The sequence below is a fragment of the Syzygium oleosum genome, unplaced genomic scaffold (genome assembly GCF_021117445.2).
Source record: "Syzygium oleosum isolate NSW1041296 unplaced genomic scaffold, Sole_v2.1 Sole_v2.21, whole genome shotgun sequence".
NCBI lineage: Eukaryota > Viridiplantae > Streptophyta > Magnoliopsida > Myrtales > Myrtaceae > Syzygium > Syzygium oleosum.
This window is the reverse complement of record NW_026607505.1, coordinates 4,550,371-4,571,713: the sequence shown is the minus strand read 5'-3', so window position 1 is coordinate 4,571,713 and position 21,343 is coordinate 4,550,371. Positions and strand designations below refer to the sequence as shown.

The following is a 21,343-nucleotide window of genomic DNA, read 5'->3' as shown; positions in this document are numbered from 1 at the left end:
TATGGTCTATTTTATAAAAGACAACTAGCAAAACTAGAAAGATATTCAAATACTAGTTGAATAACCAGCACAATTGATTACAAGTCGACATCTAAATGGATTTTCAAGTTTGCAAATGGTACAGTCTCTTGGGCATCAAAGAAGCAAACATGTATTGCTCATTCAATGATGGATCTGAATTTATAGCACTATCGGCAGCTGGTACAGAGGCTGAATGGCTGTGGAATTTACTATTGGATAAAGAGTTGTGGCCACACCAATGGCAGCCATATCCTTACATCGCAATAGTGAGGCAACAATGTCTAAGGCATATGGTAAAAAAAAAACAATGGAAAATCTAGACACTGGCTTGCGACATGAGTATGTTGGACAATTAATTACTGATGAAATTATTTCAGTAATTTATATCTGGACAAATAATAACTTGGTTGATCCATTCATTAAAGGACTCTTGAGAGGTTTAATTAGCAATATTGCCAAAGGAATGAGTATTAGACCAATTGATAATTGTCAAGTACAGTGGAAACCCAACTTTACAAATTCTAACAAATTTCTCAAAGTTTAATGGGCAACAACAAGTTATTGTACCTTGACAGTGATCGAGTACTGGGACACAATTTTATTACACATGGAAAGTTAAGAGGATAAGTGTAAGCAAACACCCTTAAGGAAGTTCAAGATTTTAGCAAGGCATAGCTAAGGTAATAAGTTTGGAACTTCACTTATATGAACATAAGAAGTAGTCCCGCTTCTAATAAAAGTTGGATGAACTTTGGTAGATGTTCATGAAAGCAAGAGGAAGCACAAGGCCATAAAAGTGTTAAGGCATAAGAAATTTCTAACCGAATGTGTGTAAATTCATATATGTGATAATTCGATTAATAAATGGAATCATGGTTCAAAATTTTATCTATCACTGATTTCGTTAATGAAATTATTTACACTAATTGAAGGTTCCAATCTTAATAGATACCTTCTTGTATGTATGAATTTATGTTTAATAGTACAAGTACTGTGCTGACTCAAATAAGACTAAAATAGGAGCCTTGATTGTTTGGTCAAAAAGGAAAGGAATGTTATCGATGTGTCTCTAATTGTTCGGCAAACGTACCGGAGAAAATTATGGTCTTTTATCTTAGCCAATCACGTCTCCAAGTATGACTAGGTCTATAGAGGAGGAAAATTATCAAAAAAGTCATAAACCCATTGCAATTATGCCAATTTAGTCCTACACATTTCAGTTTGGCCAATTTAGTCCTAAACCTTTTGACGTTTGCTAATATAATCAATCCGATCAATTTTGGCTAGAAATTGATGATATGGACACTGACCGTTCTGCGTGACGCGGCCGGCGCTAATGTGGACAATTTATTTTCGATTTTTAATTTATTTTTTCTTTTCTTCTCTTTTCTTCTTTTTTTTTCACTACGGCTGATGAGGGTTAAAATATGTCTCGAGTTTGAGCTCAAATAGGAAAGTTTCTTACTTCAAGTAAGTTTCCTAATTGAAAAATGTTTCCTAGTTGGAGAAGGTTTCTTAAAAAGAGGTTTCCTATTTTGGTTTCAATTCTTGCCTATATATAAGAAAATGATGTTCTTTAGGAAGAGTATTAAATAGGAGCTTCTGCTTGTGAATTACACTCGGAGAGCTTTTTAGTGTTGAAGCAAATTAAATCTTGTAGTTAGATTTGTTAATTTGTTCGTGAGATTGAGAGATTATTTCGTGAGAAATTATGGGCGAAACACTGTTTGAATTATTTGGTGTAATTGGAGATTGGAAAATACTGAGAGCGTTTGAGTGACTCGAATGTGATTGTAATCTCCGTTGTATCGCTTAATCTATATAGGAATTCGTTGTTGTTTTCCCCGTGGATGTAAGTCACTACGACCGAATCACGTAAATATGATATTAGATTTATTTCCTTGTACTGTCTATTTTGTTGTTTGATCATTTGCTTCTACAACAATTGGTGTTAGAGCCAAGCTTGATTGAGTTGAAGCGAATCAATGGCGATAAAAGAAGGAAAAGTGAAAATCGAAAGATTTGATTGGAAGGATTTTGATTTCTGGAAGATGCAAATTAAGGATTATCTATATAAGATGAAATTGCACTTGCCCCTATTTTGGGAGAAGCCAGAGACGATGAAGCAAGTTGACTGGGAATTGCTGGATAAACGAGCTTTGGGTGTTATTCAGTTGACGTTGGCTCGTAACGTCGCGTTTAACATGGTGAAAGAGAAGACCATTGCGGGTTTGATGAAAGCCCTGTCGAACATATACGAGAAGCTCTCTGTGATTAGTAAAGTCTTTTTGATGCGACGTATGTTTAACTTAAAGATGAGCGAATGTGCGTCAGTTGTTGATCATATCAACGAATTCAATGTGATTGTTAGTCAATTAAGTTCGATTGAGATTGACTTTGAAGATGAGGTACATGCTTTGATTCTATTATCCTCATTACCTGATAGTTGGAATACTACTGTTACTACTATTAGAAATTCCTTTGGATTAACAAGTTTGACGTTTGATGGGGTTTGGGATTTAATTCTGAGTGAGGACATCCGTAGAAGAAAATTTGGAGAACCTGTATCGGCTGCTTTTAGGTGAAAATAAAGGAAGAACTAGTACACGTGTTAGCAGAAATAGTATAAACCTGAATAGATGTAGTCAGTCTAGGATTGGTGGTAATGTCTGTTGGAACTGTGGCAAGAGGGGGCATCTTAGAAAGGATTACTTAAGCTGAAGAATTAGAAGGGTAAAGGAATTAGAATTGAGTTTGCGGATAATGTTGCAGCTATAGCTGGCAGTAATTCAGATAGTGCTAATCATGTCTTGTATGTCACTGATGATTCGTCGTTTGGCGGATGGATTATGAATTATGATTGTTCATTTCATGCTACACCAAATAAAAACTAGTTTACTACTTATCAATATATGGATAGTAGTAAAGTGCAATTAGGGATCAATTCTGAGTGCGATGTTATAGGTGTTGGTGATGTTAGAATAAGAATGCATGATGGTATCGTGAGGATATTGATTGGAGTGAGGCATGTTCTAGAGTTAAAGAAAAATCTGATTTCCTTAAGTACCTTAGATTCAGCTAGGTGTCGATATCCTTCAAAATGTGAAATTCTGAAAATTATTCAAGGTGCCTTGGTGATAATGAAAGGAATCAAGCATAATGGCATGTATGAGCTTCAAGGTGAAACAGTGACAGAATACGCTGCGGAGACGTTGGAGGTATCTATTTTTTTTTTTGGGTCGAATGGTGGTATCAGTTCAAGAGTCTGAATTATGGCATATGCATTTGGGGCACATTAGCGAGAGAAGCCTGAAAGTTCTAAGCGCGAGAAATTTGATACGTGGTTATGTTGTTAACGAATTGAATGTATGTACTTGCTGTAATTTAATTCAATGACGAAAAGTGCAGTTCAGTAGGACTGTCAAAGAAACCATAGAAATTGCAGAGTTAATTTACTTAAATGTTCGCAGGTTGTCGCGGTTTCCTTCGAGGAAAAGTGCTAGATTTATGTTAGCAATTGTTGATGACTGCTTGAAGAAGACCTGGGTGTTTGTGCTTAGGCACTATTTTGATGTTGTTGTCAATATCAGATAGTTGAGAGCTTTGATCGAAAAGGAGACTGGTAAGACGATTAAGCATGTGCGGACTGATAGTAGCATGGAGTTTTGCTCGAAGCTGTTAAATGAATTATGTATGAAGGAAGGCATAGTGAGACACCGCGCTAGTGCCAATGAACCACATAGGTTGCAGAGTTGATGAGCAAAATATTACTAGAGATGGCTCATAAATTGCTGTCTAGTGCTGGTATGGCTAGGAGATTCTTGGCAGATGCACTCAGTACGACGAGCTATATGAAGAATAGATACTCATCGACTGCGATTGGATGTCAGACTCTCGAAGAAATGTGGTTAAGTAACATTGCTAATTATTTTATTCTTACAATATTTGACTGCCTATGTTATGTTCAAGTGAGTGATGATAAGCTTGATGGAAGGGCAAGAAAGTGCATGTTCCTAGGTTATGCGCAAGGTGAGCGAGGTTGTCGATTGTGGTACCCGAAGTTAAATTCACATGTTATTAGTAGAGAGGTTATATTTGACAAGTCTCCAATACTTCTAGTTTTGAGTATTATTGGCAATATTTATACGGATCCGAACGGTGTTCAGCTTGAGGTAGAGTTGCAATTAAAAACTCCTGAGGTAGTGGGTACTAGTGAAGTAATCAATACATATAGTGCTTGTAGCGAGGTAGAGCCTATTGAACCAGCAATTACTATAACTACTGATATTGACAATATGCATATTCGATCTCTTGACAGGTATAGATACAACAATGGTTTTGCTTTATCTGCGATTGATAAGGTTGTGTCGGAAAATTCTTGTGGAATAGTTAAAGGTGCATGTGGAGTAGGTGTTCTGATGAGGTTCACAATTATGGCGAAGTTCAAGCGAGGTTTGGACTTGGAAGATGTCTGTGGCGATTGAGCCCATTGGGGCTGTAGGAGAGTAATAGTGAAGTTTGAATTTTTAGTGAAGTTTAGATGTTTAGCGAAACGATTGTGACTTGGTTCAAACATCGAGTCAAGGTAGATATTGTTAAGATATGTCTCGAGTTTGAGCCTGAATAGGAAAGTTTATTAATTCAAATAGGTTTCCTAATTGAATGATTTCCTAATTGGAAAATGTTTCTTAGTTGGACAAGGTTTCTTAAAAAGAGGTTTTCTTTTTTGGTTCCAATTCTTGCCTATATATAAGAAGTGAATGTTCTTTGTGAAGAGTATCAAAAAGGAGTTTCTGCTTGTGAATTGTATTCTGAGGGCTTTTTACTGTTGAAGCAAATTAATTCTTTGGGTAAGATTTGTTAATTCCTTCGTGAGATTAAGAGATTATTTCATGAGGAATTGTGGGCTAAACATTATTTGAGTTATTGGGTGTAATTGAGGGCTGGCAAATACTGAGAGTGTTTAAGTGACTCGAGTGTGATTGTAATCTTCGTTATATCGCTTGATCTATAGTGGAATTCGTTGCTTCTCTCCCCGTGGATGTAGGTCACTATAACCGAACCACGTAAATCTGGTGTTCGATTTATTTTCTTGTATTGTCTATTTTATTGTTCGATCGTTTGCTTCCGCAACAGCGAGCCTCACTTGGGCAAGGGCCGCAAAGCCCTCATCGGACGTGAGCGATGGGAGGCGACGGCTACGATGGTGAGGGCTTCACAGCCCTCGCTGGCCACTGTGAAAGGAAAAAGAAGAAAAAAAGGAAAATAAAAAAAAGAAAAAGAAAATAAAAAATTGTTCAAGTCAGCGCTAGCCATGTTACGTAGGACGGTCAGGGCTAGCATCCATGTCAAATTTTGGCCGGATGGAGTACATTGTCAAATTATTAAAAAGTTTATGACTAAATTGGCAATACGGAAAAATTTATAATTGAATTGGCATACATACAATAGATTTATGACTTTTTTGGTAATTATCCCTCTATAGAGCTGCCGACGATATCTGCCAAGCGTCTGTTTTCCAAAACATCCGAGGCATTTTATCAAAACGAGAAAACCATTCCTGTGATGGCTGGGGAACTATTTTTATGGTTTGAGAAATATTCGGTATTTCATAATACCTCGTCAGTCGCTAATGTAGTAAGCATTTATCTGCTTAGATTCATTTACGAATTGACACATGTCCTAGTATCACATTAGCAGCTGATGTGACAAAGCTATTGTTCGTGTTTTAGAAGGAGCCGACCACAAAGAAAAGCACTTTGTGGGAGGGTAGCTTAAATCATTTGCAAGCTCGAAATCACTTGGGATTACGATGAGAAGACCGACTCTTAATGTACTAATGATACTATACTTATTTGTGACCATTTTCCTAACACAACCATATGGAGGAATAATTTCTCTGAAAGTGCATATGGTTTATGGCTCATTCCGATTAAGCCTGCGTTAGTGTAAGAATCATTTCTGTCACTTCATGTCCTCTCGCTGTAATTAGATGTTCGTGCGAATGAAATGATTTGCCAATAAATTTTGCATGACTAGAGCGTGGCTGCTTTACATGATCAAAGGTGCCACACACTTGCAGATAAGAGACATCTACCAATCATATTTAGGTCTTCGTCAAGCCCGACGGGAAGGTTGACTTGGTGACACTATATATTCAAGTCCCCAAATGGAGGAGTGAGTATTCCGAAACTCCCATTCTAGAGAGCCAACCATGGAGTCCGAGCTCTACGAAGCCGCTGTGAAAGGAAACGTGCATTCTTTGCTCAAGTTGCTCGTAAAAGATAAGCTGCTTCTCGACCGAATCATGACTGGGAATCACACCGAGACTCCTCTGCACATCGCAGCCATGCTCGGCCACTTGGAATTTGTGGAAGAGGTCCTAGCTCGGAAGCCCGAGCTGGCAAGAGAGCAGGATTCTCAGAGATCCACGCCTCTTCATCTCGCGGCAGCAAAAGGGTACCTTAACGTAGTGGCAAGCTTGTTAAGAGTCAGTCCTGAAATATGTTTCATTCGCGACAAATACGAAAGAAACCCTCTTCATGTCGCTGCCATGAAAGGGCATGTGGATGTGTTGGAACTCTTGGTTCGAGCGAGACCTGATGCAGCCTGTAGTGTCGTTGAACATGGCCAGACGATCTTGCATTTGTGCGTGAAGCACAACCGACTAGAAACTTTGAAGCTTTTGATGGATATCTTGGGCGATGAGCAGTTCATCAACACGAGGGACGACTATGGCGACTCGATTTTGCATTTGGCTGCTGCAGATAGACAAACTAAGGTATGTTCATACAGCCAAGCCTCTTTATTAGTCAAATTCAGTGAGCTTATCAACAAAAGAGGCGGTTCTAGGATGGAAAAATGACAAAAATGGTGCTTAAACTTTGGCCCCATATGCAATGTCATCTTTTGGACTTTTAATTTATTTGACGTAGTCCTTGAACAATAAATTTAGTTAAATCTATAAATTAACCTTTTGTGTTTCCTGTTTTCTCAATAAATTTAGTTAAATCTGTAAATTAGGAAATTAAAATAGCGGGAATATCGACTTGATACAACATTAAATGAAATTCTACTTTTGCTACTATAGAGATCATAAATTAAAATATGCTTAAATGAAACTAACGTAATTTTTATAAATGTCAAAAAGGTGAAAACATAATAAAAAGATAGTCATATTTTTTGTTGATTTAGGATATGGATTGAAACAAAAAAATTTCTTAAATCCAAGCGATAGTGTAATTATGAAGACTTTTGACTTTTTTAGGGAAATTGAAAGACTAGATTGAACAAATTAAAACTTTCAAGACTAAATTGAACATTTAGGAATACTTCAAAGACCATATTGAACGAAGTAGAAGTTCAAGAATGACATTGCACATTGACCCAAAGTTAAGAGAAATTTTGTGTTATTTTCCCATTCAAGAATATTTTAGTGTCCTAGAAATTTTCAGAAGCTAAAAGGTATCCATTTATAAATCACCTAAGGTTATGATATTTGAAAAAGAAGTAACTGGTCTAGATAATTAAGTACAACTTTACACTTTGCGCTATTTTCATGCTAATTTTATCTAGATTAGAAGGAACATAAAACTAGAGATAGCAAAAGAGATTCAACAAGGGATGGGTGTCCCTTGCGAAGGCGTCAAATAATAGTCACAAACACTACAGGACTGAAAAAAACATAGGTACCAAAGTTAATCCTGAAATGTATATAACATGGGCTAATTAATCCAGTTCAAACCTAACCCCAATTGCTACATTCTGTTGTTACTCCTTTGTAGACTATATTCTATCTGATCGATAAAGGAGTAAACCTGAACATTGCGAACTCCAGAGGTTTCACAGCACTCGGCCTATTAGCACAAGGCGAAAGCACGGGAAGAGCCTTAGAGATTGAGGATTATGTTCCTCAAACTTTAGAGAATCACGATCCATCCGCACGACCAATCCACCCGAATAAAACGGTCACCACCTTCCATCCACGTGTAGGGGAAGAGGATGAAAGGGAAAGAAAGAGAAAGTGGCAAAATAGTATGCATAAGACGCTAATGGTGGTAGCGACATTGCTTGCTACCATGGCATTCCAAGCTAGTACTACCCCGCCAGGCGGCCTTTGGCAAGATGATTCCCTGAGCAATGAAACTGACACACAACATGCTGTGGGCGAGTCCATCATGGCAGAGAGGTACTCATATGAGTACACGTTTTTCGTAACATGCAACACGATAAGCTTTGTTGCATCGCTTAGCATTATTATGATTCTCATAAGTGGTCTTCCTCTAAAGCAGCATCGGATCACCACGTGGATTGCAATGCTGATTATGTGGGTTGCGATAACCTTCACAGCGGCAAGTTATGTCATCTCCATATATGTCTTGACACCAGCGAGTAACGAAAGGGGAAGAGTAATTTACTTGGCGGTGCTGCTGGCATGGGTTGGATTGATGGCTCTTTTGTTCTTGTGCCACGTTGTTCGCTTAATTGTGAAGTTGGTACGCAGAGTCATGAAATTTGTCCGCAAAGCCTCGACAAGACGGAATCCGGAGGATCTTATAGCTTAATGGCTGTATATCGCTGCAAATGTGTTTGTCCCAGAAGAAGTGCCCTGATCCCTAAGGCCATGCAAGAGGAGATGCTATACAGTATGTGTTGTTCAGTGTGCCGATTAGACAACTTAGCTACGATACATTCGAGTATGCGTGCGTGTGTATGTGCTAGTGAAAACAATAAATGTTTTAAGCGTCTTTAATCTATGTAAAAGATGGAGTTTAGATGTATAATGGATGGTTGTTTTGTTTGATTTGATTTGTGGCGGTTAAAAAAAAAAGAATATGACTTGTTGGATTTAAAGTCCAGAAATCTCAGCCATGGGATCAATTTTAATAAGTGTAACCTGAACATGTTAAAGCGGTAATTTATTGTCAACTAAGGAAGTTTGTTCAGGTGGAATTGTAAGTTTTACGATTAATTAAGGAAAATCACGACAATCAAAAGGATTATTACTTATGGATAAGCTGCATTTTATGAATTTGAAAAGAATACAAGCATCATTTACGTAAATTTACTAAGGATAGGGAAAGAGAAACTTACAATAACTTTAGGTTTCTTAGTACATCTAGAAAAAATTTACGATCATCAAGACCATCGAGCTTACGATAACTTCAGGTAATTTACTATCTATAAAGGTAGAGTACTAACTACCATTTACACGGACTTACGAATGATTTACAATTATTGTGGTCAATTATTGATTATAAGTTATGTCTCTTATGACAATTTCAAGTACCTTACTATCCCCTTAGTTAATTGCTAAGTGATAGGAGTTTCTTTGTTTCGAATTGTATAGCTCAATTATCACACAAAAAAGGAAAGTATTAACTAGACGTGCAATTAAGATCGTGAAGATTTCAGGTAAATTATACATGTTTGAGGTAAAATTATAAGGGACAGGAACTACAAGTCATGACCTATCGAGTTACGGAGTATAAAAGGAAGTTATTGTTTCTTTTTTTTTTGGTAACCAAGGATCCGCCACCATTTCCCGGGGACGAGCCCACATAGGTAATCGGGACGCCTATACCTCGGGGGAGACTAGCCCAGCAACCCATCGCTAGGGCCCCCCACTTAAATTACGGAACCGAGCGGGGATTCGAACCCAAAACCTCTGAGGAGGGAAGGAAATGGCCCACCAACTCAGCCATGCGCAGATAGGTAAAATGAAGTTATTGTTAATCATGAAAAATACTAAAAAAAATGAACTACCAATATTTTTTTCGGTCTAGTTCGATCCTATTTCTATTGTACAAGCCAGTTTGAGTGGTGTATATGAATGTCACTATCTTAATACAATTTTATGAACAATAAGTGCAATCAGATTATGAGGAGTTCAGCCATTTACCATGGCTTTAGATCAATTACCAAGTAAAATATCACACGCCATGGTTTGAGGTAATGTTATAAGGAAATTACTAGGTGTAAGCATTCTCATGTTACAAAATAAATAACTTAACATCTTTTAAGACCGTAATTTACCATCAAAACATTCTTGTTACGAACTATATAGCTAAATAAAGCCCAAAATTAAAATAATTAAGCTTCAATTGAGTTGGGTTTAGCTTGTCAGAATTAAAAAAAAAGGCTTTGTGATTAAGAAAGTGTCCATGAAGATTAAGCCTTTTATTGAAAATAAACCATAATCAAGATTAGGGAATGAAAAACCTAATTTGCACTATAACTAGACCTTAACTCTTCACAATTAGAAAAAAAGGGCCACAACACAACTTACATAGACGGCCATTCAAAGAAACAGAAAAAGTCGTGAGAGGTGAGAACAAAAGAGAGAAGAGAGAAGAGGAGTGCCCGCAGCCGAGCTCCTCTTAGCTTTGCCTCGCCTAGCCTCGACGCCGACGCTGCTTTGCTGTGCTGACCCCCACGACACACGCTGTTCCTCCCAATTGAGGCTTACTGCCGTGTGACCAAGCCCCGACGAGCCTCCCACTCAACCGAGATGCTGACGGAGCTGCTGCCTTCCTCGCACTCGACTGCTGCTCGACTCGCTGCTGCCCCGACAGACCATGGTTTCCTCTTGCATCAATCACGCGAGCAGCTCCTGCATCACCAACGATCCACGATCTGCTGCTTCTGCTGTATCGCGAACAAGCACATCAGAGGGTCACTTGAACCACCGTTGCCATAATTCAGAATCATCGAAGACTCCTGCGAGTTCCATCTAGTTTAACAGTTTTGCCAAGGTCCAGCAAGGCCAATATCTCCCGACCAATGTCGATATCATGTCATGTTTTTTCGTGGCCACCGCTTGCAAGCCTGAAGTCCACGGTCAAAAAGAGTCGCCAGAATCTCGGTTAAATAATTTTAACTGGTGGATTTGTCTTCTTTTGAGTGTTGTCCAGATTTGATAAGAACATCGTGGGCTTTGTGATTTTATTTCATGCAAGCATAAGAACAGTTGGCAAGGAGATCGTGAAGAGTTTGGACGTGTGGCAACTATCGACATTGGGGAGAAGAATAGACAATAGAATATCGCGCTACCGTTCGTGAACCATCACGCCTCCGTCGGCCGTAAGTCATCCACCGGGAGCATCCTAAGCCGCGACGCCGACGAGCTGCTTGTGATCCACGGTCGAGCACCCCACATTGTGAGTAGTCCCATCATTGAGAACAGCCATCGCCGCCGGTCCGCCACGGTCGGCCATCCCGCGATCCGCAATCCTAATCCGGAGTCAAGCTCGAATTTGGAAGTTATCCATAAATTAAGTGAGAAACTTTATCCGATATCGTTTCAAATATTTAGATTCCTAATTTGAGTGATTTAGTCATATTTTGTGGATTGGTTGCTATTTTTGGATAAACATATGTTATGTCACGCCCCGAACTCCCATCGAGCCCGCGACATCCCGCCTCCGGTCGAACAGTTGCGACGTCCCAGGTTATCGCCGACCTCAACTAAACATCAGAGATTTAATCGCGCAAACGGAAACCATAAAACACCCGGACAAACTTAAACTGGGGAGAATTGGAAGAATATACATTTCCATTTCTTGTTCAACTTGTTCCACCATATATACAATAAAACAAACCTCTGACTACCAGTGCACACTTTACTGAAACTACCAAAATCAAAAAGGAGCCGATGACCTAATGTTCAACCTAAAAAATGGTTCTCATCCAAGGCAAGCTTTCCCACTTCTACAAACACGGCCGTCGTGTGTCTTATCCAGGTCATCCCGTCACCCATCGGAAACTCAGCTACCTCATACTCCGTATGCACTGGTACTCCAAAACGTACTGGTGGCGGTGGTGGAGGGTTCATCACTCATGTCGGGGTTGTGAAAATTGTTGGTTTACACAACCATGAGATTATATCTTAGCAAGTACACCCCTAAACCCAACCTAGGCTATCACGTACCTCCAGACAATTACGCAATCACACACATTCACGTACATCAAGTAATCACAAAGCAGGCACATTAATTAATATGGTCAGGCTCAACCATGCGCACACCTGCACTCAATCACAATTACATCATATGCAAACACGCGCATGTACCATTCTCATCCCACTATTCCTTCCATCCTCATTTCTCTTTCATATTCCTCGCCAGTGACCTGCGTTGAAGTACACGCCTCAGGAACACTGCGATCATTCACCACATCCGGCCCGCGTACCCGTTCACGCCTCAGGCCCCAATCGCGACCCGAGCATCACACGCCCCAGGCCCAATCCCAACTCAGCTCGAGCCAAACGCGACAGGCCTACATGATTGAAACCCGAGCTTAAGATGCCTCGGTCCAATCCCGGTCTCACCCGAGCTGATTGTGCCTCGGACCGATTCTCATACTTGCTTTTTCAAGCCTCAGCCTGTGCCAAATGCATCAGACCTACGTGATCGCTGCCCGAGTTCACGATACCCGGCCCGATCCCATTCTCGCACTATCACACCTTCACATACTTTCCCACAATCACTAGTCACACCACAACTTTATCTTACTCATGCACATACTCAATATGCATTTACCACACACAACTGGCCCAACACACGTGATCCGTGTACGCGTCGAGTCACACGTAGATAGAGTTCACTCAACAATTCACATGGCCAATATCAACAATTAATTCAATCTGGCCCACGCGTGCACCAAACGGACATATGTCCACTATATAAACACACAAATATGCACCCAATTAAATCAACCCCATCCAGAATAATTCAAACACGCCTAAAACACGTAAATTGCCAACTTTCTCCACCCAAATGGTGTCGGATCAATTCCGATCCTTCACGACACTTTCTCGCCATTAAATAACGGTTCTAAAAATCCAACTTGCGTCCCGAATAAGTCATCACAGCCCCGTAAACAGTAATTCGCAGCTTGTGAACAGTAATTCGCAGCTTGTAATTCACCTCAAATTGTCCTCCAAAAATTTCAAAAATAATCCTCAAGGCCCGCCACAACATTCCAATCATAAACCCCAATATTTCGCACCCGCATATTGTCAATTTCACCCCAAATCAAATTATCCGTCGATACCCAATATCCTAAATCGGGATTAGAGTGTGACTTACTAAGTTCTAGACTTAATCGGCTAGAACGGGAAGCGGCGGGACTCTACGGCGACGGCGTACGGCTCACGACGGCGTCCGGCTTGAGCGGCGGCGGCGTGGGGCTTGCTTGGCCGTGGGTCTTGCCTCCACGGTGAGAAAGAGAGGGAGGGAGAGAGAAATGGTGGCTGGTGGTGGTGGCTTGGGGCTGATACAGTGGCTAGGCGGCGGCTTGAGGGCGGTCCGGCTTGCGGCGACGAGCGGCGGTGCCGGCGGTGGAGGAAGAATGGCCGGTGGAAGCTCACGGCAAAGGGGGAAGGTGGTCTCGGCAAAAGGGGGGGCTGAACGTGAAGAAGAAAGGAGAATGGGGAGAGAGAAATGAGTGTTCTTGACCTAAATAGTAAGCTTGGACCAATGGTGGAAATGACCATAATACCCTTTACTCACAATTTTAGTCCGACGGTCCCGATTTGATCTTATCTTGATCCGACAGCCGAGATCGATTCTTGCACAAAAATATCCAAGGGCATACTTGTAATTTCCAAAATATCCAAGGGTAAAATTGTCCAATCAAAATTTTAGGAAAAAATTACCAAAATGTCCTTTACCCTTAAAGCTTGTCATTTAATAAATCCTAGGGGTATTTTGGTCACTTTCTCCGCTTCTTGTCCAAATCGAATTTTTCCGAAGGAATTGAGCGCACCAAAAATTCATACTTGTCAAGTGCAACGTTGTCCTAATATTCCGGCGTGACTTCCTAATTTTCCGGTGTCCAATTTGGGCAAAATTCCATAATTAAATTCTATTAAACGCAACTCGAGCGTTTCTCAAGCTAACGGGCGGCTTGCTGCGGAAATTCGCGAAATCGACTCATGACTGATACTAAATCGAGTCACGTGCAAGTCCGTTCGGTGCGTGACGACCTCGGTTGTCATTAAAATCGCGAAGATCCATCACTTGATCCGAGGGGTACGATCGTTCGGTATAATTTCAGAATCATTCGTCAAGTCGTTTCGTGGTCCAACGGAATCACCCGCAATCTACTACTAGGACAGTGGCGAACTGACCCCTAACTATCATTGGATCGACCAACAATGGCTCAAAATATCACTTCCGCGATTTAATGATCGAAATCCATTCACGATCGAATTTCCTTTAGTCGCGCGAATTTAATTCCCCTATTAGCCTTTCCCTAATGGTTAGCATTCCCAGGAATGATCAGTTCCGGGCGAGAATTTACTGCGAGCACATATCATAAAACTCATTTATTTAATAAATTCCAATTGGTGGAATTTCGGAATGTTACATGTTATTCGCAAGATTTCAAAAATTATTCTAAGTTAGGAATTCCTAACTTAACAATATGTCTGGACGACAATCCGATCTCTACCTACTCTGTGGCACGAAAGATCTTTCATTCTATCCATAACTATTTGGACACAATGATAGATTTTGTTTTTTTTCCAAATTTTAACGTGTAGTCTTCCATTAATATCCATGACTACATGAATATGATCGCTGATTTATATCGTTAGTCTAATTCAAAGATGATAAAACAAATCTTGTGAATTGCGTGGATTGATTTGATGGTGGCGGTTATCCTTCGTTTGATTTTGTTTCCTTTAAAAAAAAATCCAAAAAGATTAGTTAAAGTTTGAATTGTTTTCATAGAAGATAATACTGCATGTTTAGGGTATAGCACCTAGATTGCTAGAAAGATAGGATAATTTTTCAATTTAAATTAGGATGTAAAGTAATTTACTTCCTAGTTTAGTTTAGATATTATCCCAATCTTGATAGTTTATTTAGGGTAATTTGAATTCCGAATTTTCATAAAAAAAATACCAAAAAGAAGTCCTTTTAGAGTAAATTAAATTGTCTTTTCTAAAATAGATTGCATGTTAATTTAGGCAATTTTATTATTCCGAATTTTAATAAAAAAATACAAAAATACATCATTTGCCTGTCATTAGAATTATGTCATTTAATTGCATGTCATATAGTGTGCATGTTAGGATTATTTAATCGCATGTCATACTTTACACGTCTTTGCATATAAGTTAGTTCTCATTTAATTAAGAGAAAATAAAAAAAATACATTGAGTGGAATTGCTTGTTAATTAGAAATCATATTAGGATTATTCATGTGATTTTCTAGCTAACAATGTAGATGCTTACGTTGCTTCGAGGTAAGTAATTCTCCCTATCTTGCAATTTATTTAATGCTTTGATTATTGGGTGTTAATTTGGTGATTTGCGCACCCGTATGAACACCTCACATGTTAGGAAGAATTAAAATCAATCCAGATTGCCTGCTCAAACATTTTCATGAAAAGAAAAGGTACCGAAAGGGCGTTATAGTAAATCTAGCTTAATCAAGTCCCCGTATTCATAATATATGGTTCGTAGGAATAAAGTATATCTCCATACACTTTATTTGAGTTTCTAATTAACCCACCGTAAATAGATTAGTGGTGACTCCGAAATAAAAATCATTTGCTTGTTAACAACTTAAACCATGAGTCACAAATTGGTAGGGCTTGAGTTAGGCTTAGAATTAATAATCCATTAGCCGAACCCCTAGGTGGTGCTACCGGCGGGAGGTGAGGTAGTGACAGAAGTATTTCAAAATAGTAATTTACCCTATAAGATATAATGTACCTTTAAGTAGTAATTTCCCTTGTAATAGTAAATTGAGCGAGTGCTAACCCTTGATGATCTTAATTATACTCATTCTTAGAAATTTTTTAACAAAGCTTAATCATAGTAACATTCCACATTGTATCATAAATGCCAAATGATGTTTGTAAGTTATATGTTGTGTTCGTAAATTAGTTTCAGCGTCGTTAAATTACCTTTTTGTTCGTACATATTTGTAAATGCAAAAATTATCTTACAGTTCATAAATTACCTTTTGTATTCGCAAATTGTCCACGACCAAAGTAAACTACAAATAACTGGGCCAGTCAATTTACGGAGGTCCCCCTTTTTTAATATGGGACCCTAGAATCGCCCTTACTAAGTTAGAGACAAGCTTAAGACCAAAGTAGAGGATCCTAGAACGTAGAATCACCGAAGCAGATGTTTTGTGTTCATGAGGGCAATTTAGGGCATGGACTTTCGAACAAATTAAGATTTTTCACAAAAAAAAAAGTTAAAGATTGAATGTCCAAATAAAAAGATTACTACCAACAATATTTTTACATCAGTCATGCGACGAAGAATCGAAACTTTCTTGAGAATTCGTTACCATGTTTTCCGAATGCAGCGGAGCAAGTGATCTCAGTATGTAACATACTTAATTTTGTCGCATGACTTGGTTTTCTTGCTCTTTCTTTCTCTTTCTCTCTGCGAAGAAACTTAACAGGTCAAATTGATTCGGACTGTCTTGGCTTTCCCTTCTCCAATTTAAGATCAATTTGATTTTGCCGATCATACCTTCAAAGTAAATTAATCTTTGCATAAAGGCAAATTGGTGTTTGAACAAAAATGGGCAATCAAATGTGTAGCAAGACTGCTGCTTGCTCATTGTGCTTAAGTTATTTTCTAGCTCAAAATCATTTGTGACTTTTTTGGCGGAAAGACTAATCGTAAATGCACTTACTACACTGTTGCTCGTTTCAAGCATCTTCCTAACACAATCCATAAAGTTGAATCATCTTCTTGAAGATTAGGTAATGTGCAAGCTCAAATAAGACTGTAACATGAGCTTTTGAAGTTGGAATGCGCCGTGTTTAGGGAATTGGAGGATGCACCTGGGGACCATTTGGTGGTGCCACTGTTTGCATTTGGTCTATGGAATTCAAGTTCACGATTGCATATATGTCCATATTCTTAAGAATCGGAAAGGACTGGTATTGATATATCCCTGATTGTTCGGCGAAATTACGACAGAGGATTATGGTCTTTGATCTTAGCCAATCATGTCTAAGATCGTGTGTATAATGTCTGGTCGTGGTTTGAGGGAAGAACATCGTTGCAATGAAGCATTACGAGAGAAGCCACGATCGAAGGATGTTCAAGGCTTCAAGGGGACATGTTGATAAGCACAGCCTCTCTCTCTCTCTCTCTCTTCCATTTTCCAGATTTCTCTCTCGCTCTACCTTCTTCCATAGCTTTCCCCCTCGCTAGCTTTTTCCCTTTCTTGCCGCCTCTTCCGATAAGCCAAAGCTAGTTGCAATGTGATGATTAGTTTCGGAGATATTTTATGTTGGACAAGTGTAGAAAGGTGGGATGCACCCTGGGATGCACCCATTTTGCATCCTATAAATGGAGAAGGTGCTCCATGTGCGAGTGTGTAGTGTATAAAGCGACGTAGAGAGAGAACAGAGAAGAGTGTTCTATTGAGTGTTAATTTCAATAGAGCATCCACTCGATTCTTTAACACATGTTACATGTGGGCACTTAACCCATATAGGGACCAAATGGAGACGAGACTCTACAGAAAATGGCCGCCAGGTGTATCCCAACGTACCCCCAGTAAAAGAGTCATCACCTTACGTGAGTGACATACTAGGACACGCGTGTGAACGGAGCCACATACTTGCAGATAGGAACTATCTACAGGTCAATTTTCGGCCTTCGTCGAGCCTACCGCGAAGGTTGACTTGGTTGTGAGTATATATATTCAAGTCCCCAAATGGAGTGGTGCGTATCCGGAACTCTCTTGTTAGAGAGCCAAACAAGGAGTCCAAGCTCTACCAAGCCGCCGTGAAAGGAAATGTGCCTCCTTTGCTTGAGTTGCTCGCAAAAGATAAGCTGCTTCTCGACAGAATCATGACAGGGAATCACACCGAGATTCCTCTGCACATTGCAGCCATGCTCGGACACTTGGAATTGGTGGAAGAGGTCCTAGCTCGGAAGCCCAAGCTGGCAAGAGAGCAAGATTCTCAGAGTTCGACGCCTCTTCATCTCGCGGCAGCAAAAGGGTACCTTAACATAGTGGCAAGCTTGTTAAGAGTCGGCCCTGAAATATGTTTCATCCATGATAAATACAAAAGAAACCGTCTTCATGTCGCGGCCCTGAAAGGGAATGTGGATGTGTTGGAACTCTTGGTTCGAGCGAGACCTGATGCAGCCCATAGTGTCATTGAACATGGCCAGACAATCCTGCATTTATGTGTGAAGCACAACAGACTTGAAGCTTTGGAGTTTTTGATAGATATCTTGGGTGATGAGCAGTTCATCAACTTGAGGGACGAAGATGGCAACACAATTTTGCATTTGGCTGCTGCAGATGGACAAACTAAGGTTTGTTCATACAACCAAGCCTCTGTGCTAGTTAGATTCAGTGAGCTTATCAACCAAAAAGGCATGACTGTTATAAAAATATTCGTAAGCTAAAAGATATCCATTTAAAAATCATTGCATGTTATGATACTTAGAAAAGAAGTCATTGGTCCAGATAATTAACGCCAACTTTATGGTACACGCTATTTTCATACTAATTTTATCTAGATTAGAAGGAACATAAAACCAGAGATGGCAAAAGAGATTCCAAAGGGGATGAGTTTCCCTTTTGAGAGCATCACATAATAGTCACAAACGCTACAGGATAGAAAACACTGGTATCAAAGTTAATCCTAAAAAATATATAGCATAGGCTTATCTAGTTCAAACTTGAGCATAATTGGTACATTCTGTTGTTACTCCTCTACAGACTATAGTCTTCTTGGTTAATAAAGGAATAAACCCGAGCATTACAAACTTCAGAGGTTTAACAGCACTCGGCCTATTAGCACAAGGCGAAAGCGCGGGAAGAGACTAAGAGATTAAGGATTATGTTCCTCAAACTTTAGAGAATCACGACCCATTCGGACCAACAGTCTACGCAAATAGCACAATCACCGCCTTCCATCCACCTTTAGGAGAAGAGGACAAAAGGGAAAGTAAGAGAAAGTGGCAAGACAGTATGCATGAGACGCTAATGGTGGTAGCAACATTGCTAGCTACCATGGCATTCCAACTCAGTATTACCCTGCCTGGTGACCTTTGGCAAGACGATGTCTCAGGTGATGAAAAGATCGCAGCACATACTGCGGGCGAATCTATAATGGCAGTTAAGTACTCATATGCGTACAAGAAGTTCATAACATGTAACACGATAAGCTTCGTCGCATCACTTAGCATCATTATGCTTCTCATAAGTGGTCTTCCTCTAAAGCAACGTCGGATCACTATGTGGATTGCAATGCTGACTATGTGGTGTTGACATCTATTTTTAATTGCCCAAAAATTCATTACACAAAATTTAGGGGTTAATGTCCTTAATTCCTAAACCCAAAAAATGTTTTTAATTTCAATTGCATTGCATATAGACATAGATGCATTTTGCACTATTAGAATGTCTTTTTCTTTTTTTAAAAAAATTAATTAAAAAATTTCATTAAAAAAATTAAAATTTTAAAATAATAATAATAATAAATCAGATCGGGCCTGGCCAAAGCCGGCCCGACCTGATCCCCTTTCCTTTTCCCCCCCGCGCAGGCCCAGCCCATTCCTTTTCTTCTCTCCCTTCCGCACGAGCTAGGCCCGGCCTAGCCCGCTTCCCCTTTCCCTCATGGCCTAGCCTCTGCCCCTCTCTTCTCTGTTCTCCCCTGCCTCGACAACCGCCGCCTAGAACAATGCGAATAATCTGCTCGACTGCGCAAGTCTGGCCACCGAAGTCAATAGAGCAGAGAGCAGGTGAGAGCTCTTAATGAAGAGGACTTTCAGGGCGGAGCATGTGACCGTCGGCCACTATAAAGGGCGGAGAGAGAGAGGAGAGAAATGGGTCAGCGGTTCCGGTCCGAAATAGAGCATCTAGAGAGAGTTAGAGAGAAATAGAGAGAAAATGAGAGGTTTGAGAGTTTACAGGGACTGAGAAGGACACCAGCCAGCCTCCCCGTTGCTCGAGGATCGACCAACGACCCCCCCGGAAGCAGCCCTGACCGGTGAGATCTCCCCAGTTCCGAGCTTCCCTGCCTGCCCCTGTTTTTGTGTGCGGTTTGGCCAAGACTCGCGCTGGCCGATTCGCGCGAATTCCGGCCTATACCATCCTTTCCCTCAGTCCATACATCGCGTCAAAGGTGAGTGGTGGTCATCGGAGTTGGCCGGGGTCCTGAAACAAGTCGAATTCCCCTTGTTTTCATCACGCAAGCCAAGTGTTCGACGAAATGCTCCGGTGAAGTTGCCTTGTTTGGGTCCTCGGCCGGCGACCTGTGGGCTGACCGACCAGTCTCCACCCTTTCGATTGTCTTCGTGATGGCTGGTGGATGCCGAAAAAGGTCAAAATATGACCTGGGTCGTCCGGCCAAGCTCCAACCGGTATTTGAGCTTAAGGGGCCTTGGTCAGGACTTGGCCAGCGACCGCTCCTATCAGCCGCCGGTGGACCACCCTTCCCTCAATCCCCTCGGCTTAAAGTGCTGAGGGGACTGAGGCCAAAAGCCGAGCAAAATAACTGGCAAATCACCGGATTTTTGCCCGACGGATGGCCTCTCGAGCCTAAAAAGGCTGGAAAAGGCCTGAACCGGCCGGCAGACCAATCTGCCGGCCTTGTTTTGTCCTTTGCCACCGGACCGGGCCTGATCCGATCCCGAACCTGGGTTAACGTTGTTGACACCTAAATTTTAACTAGTCATTTAGGAACAATTGCATAGAAAATTAGGGATTGATTTTTTAACCCCTAAACAAAAAATATAATCATATGGCATTGCATATAGATATTAGGAGCATTCCATTAATAGTTAATTAGGCCCATATAGTTTGCATATTTATCGGACCGATGGCAAATGGACCCGAGCGAATGGTTCCGAGCTTAAATCAAGCTAATTGAACTAAGCCCGCGAGAACTAGAAAGGTTGGCAAAAAGCCCATGCTATGACCGAAAGTTTGATGGACTTAGAACATTCTTCCCCACGGTATGGTCAGATAATTGAAAGGAAAGAATAGCATGCAGGGCACGTATCGTCTTCACACATATCTTTGATTTACGGGCACAAGTGGATGAATGATGCAAAGAAAATATTTGGCTGAGCTGGTGCTGTGTAGACCAAGGGAATAAAAGGAAGAGCAACTGGGAAAGAAATATTCACGTGCGGGCATATGTTATTTGAGCAATATATCTTTCTCAAAACAAGAAAGAGTATATTGTCAAGGAGCTTCACGCGTCCATAGGTGGAGGAAGAATGGGAAAGAACAAAATTATAATATATTTTTAAGAGGAAAGAATATTGACTCCCTTTATTCTGAAGGGCTAAGCCGTCCCTGCTTATAAAAG

At 40.4% G+C, this 21,343-nt stretch overlaps 1 pseudogene; it reads left to right on the top strand.

Annotated features, from left to right (window-relative positions):
- The first annotated feature begins 6,137 nt into the window (after positions 1 to 6,137).
- LOC115670978 (ankyrin repeat-containing protein BDA1-like) overlaps positions 6,138 to 21,343 on the top strand; it is a 57,099-nt pseudogene continuing 41,893 nt past the window's right edge.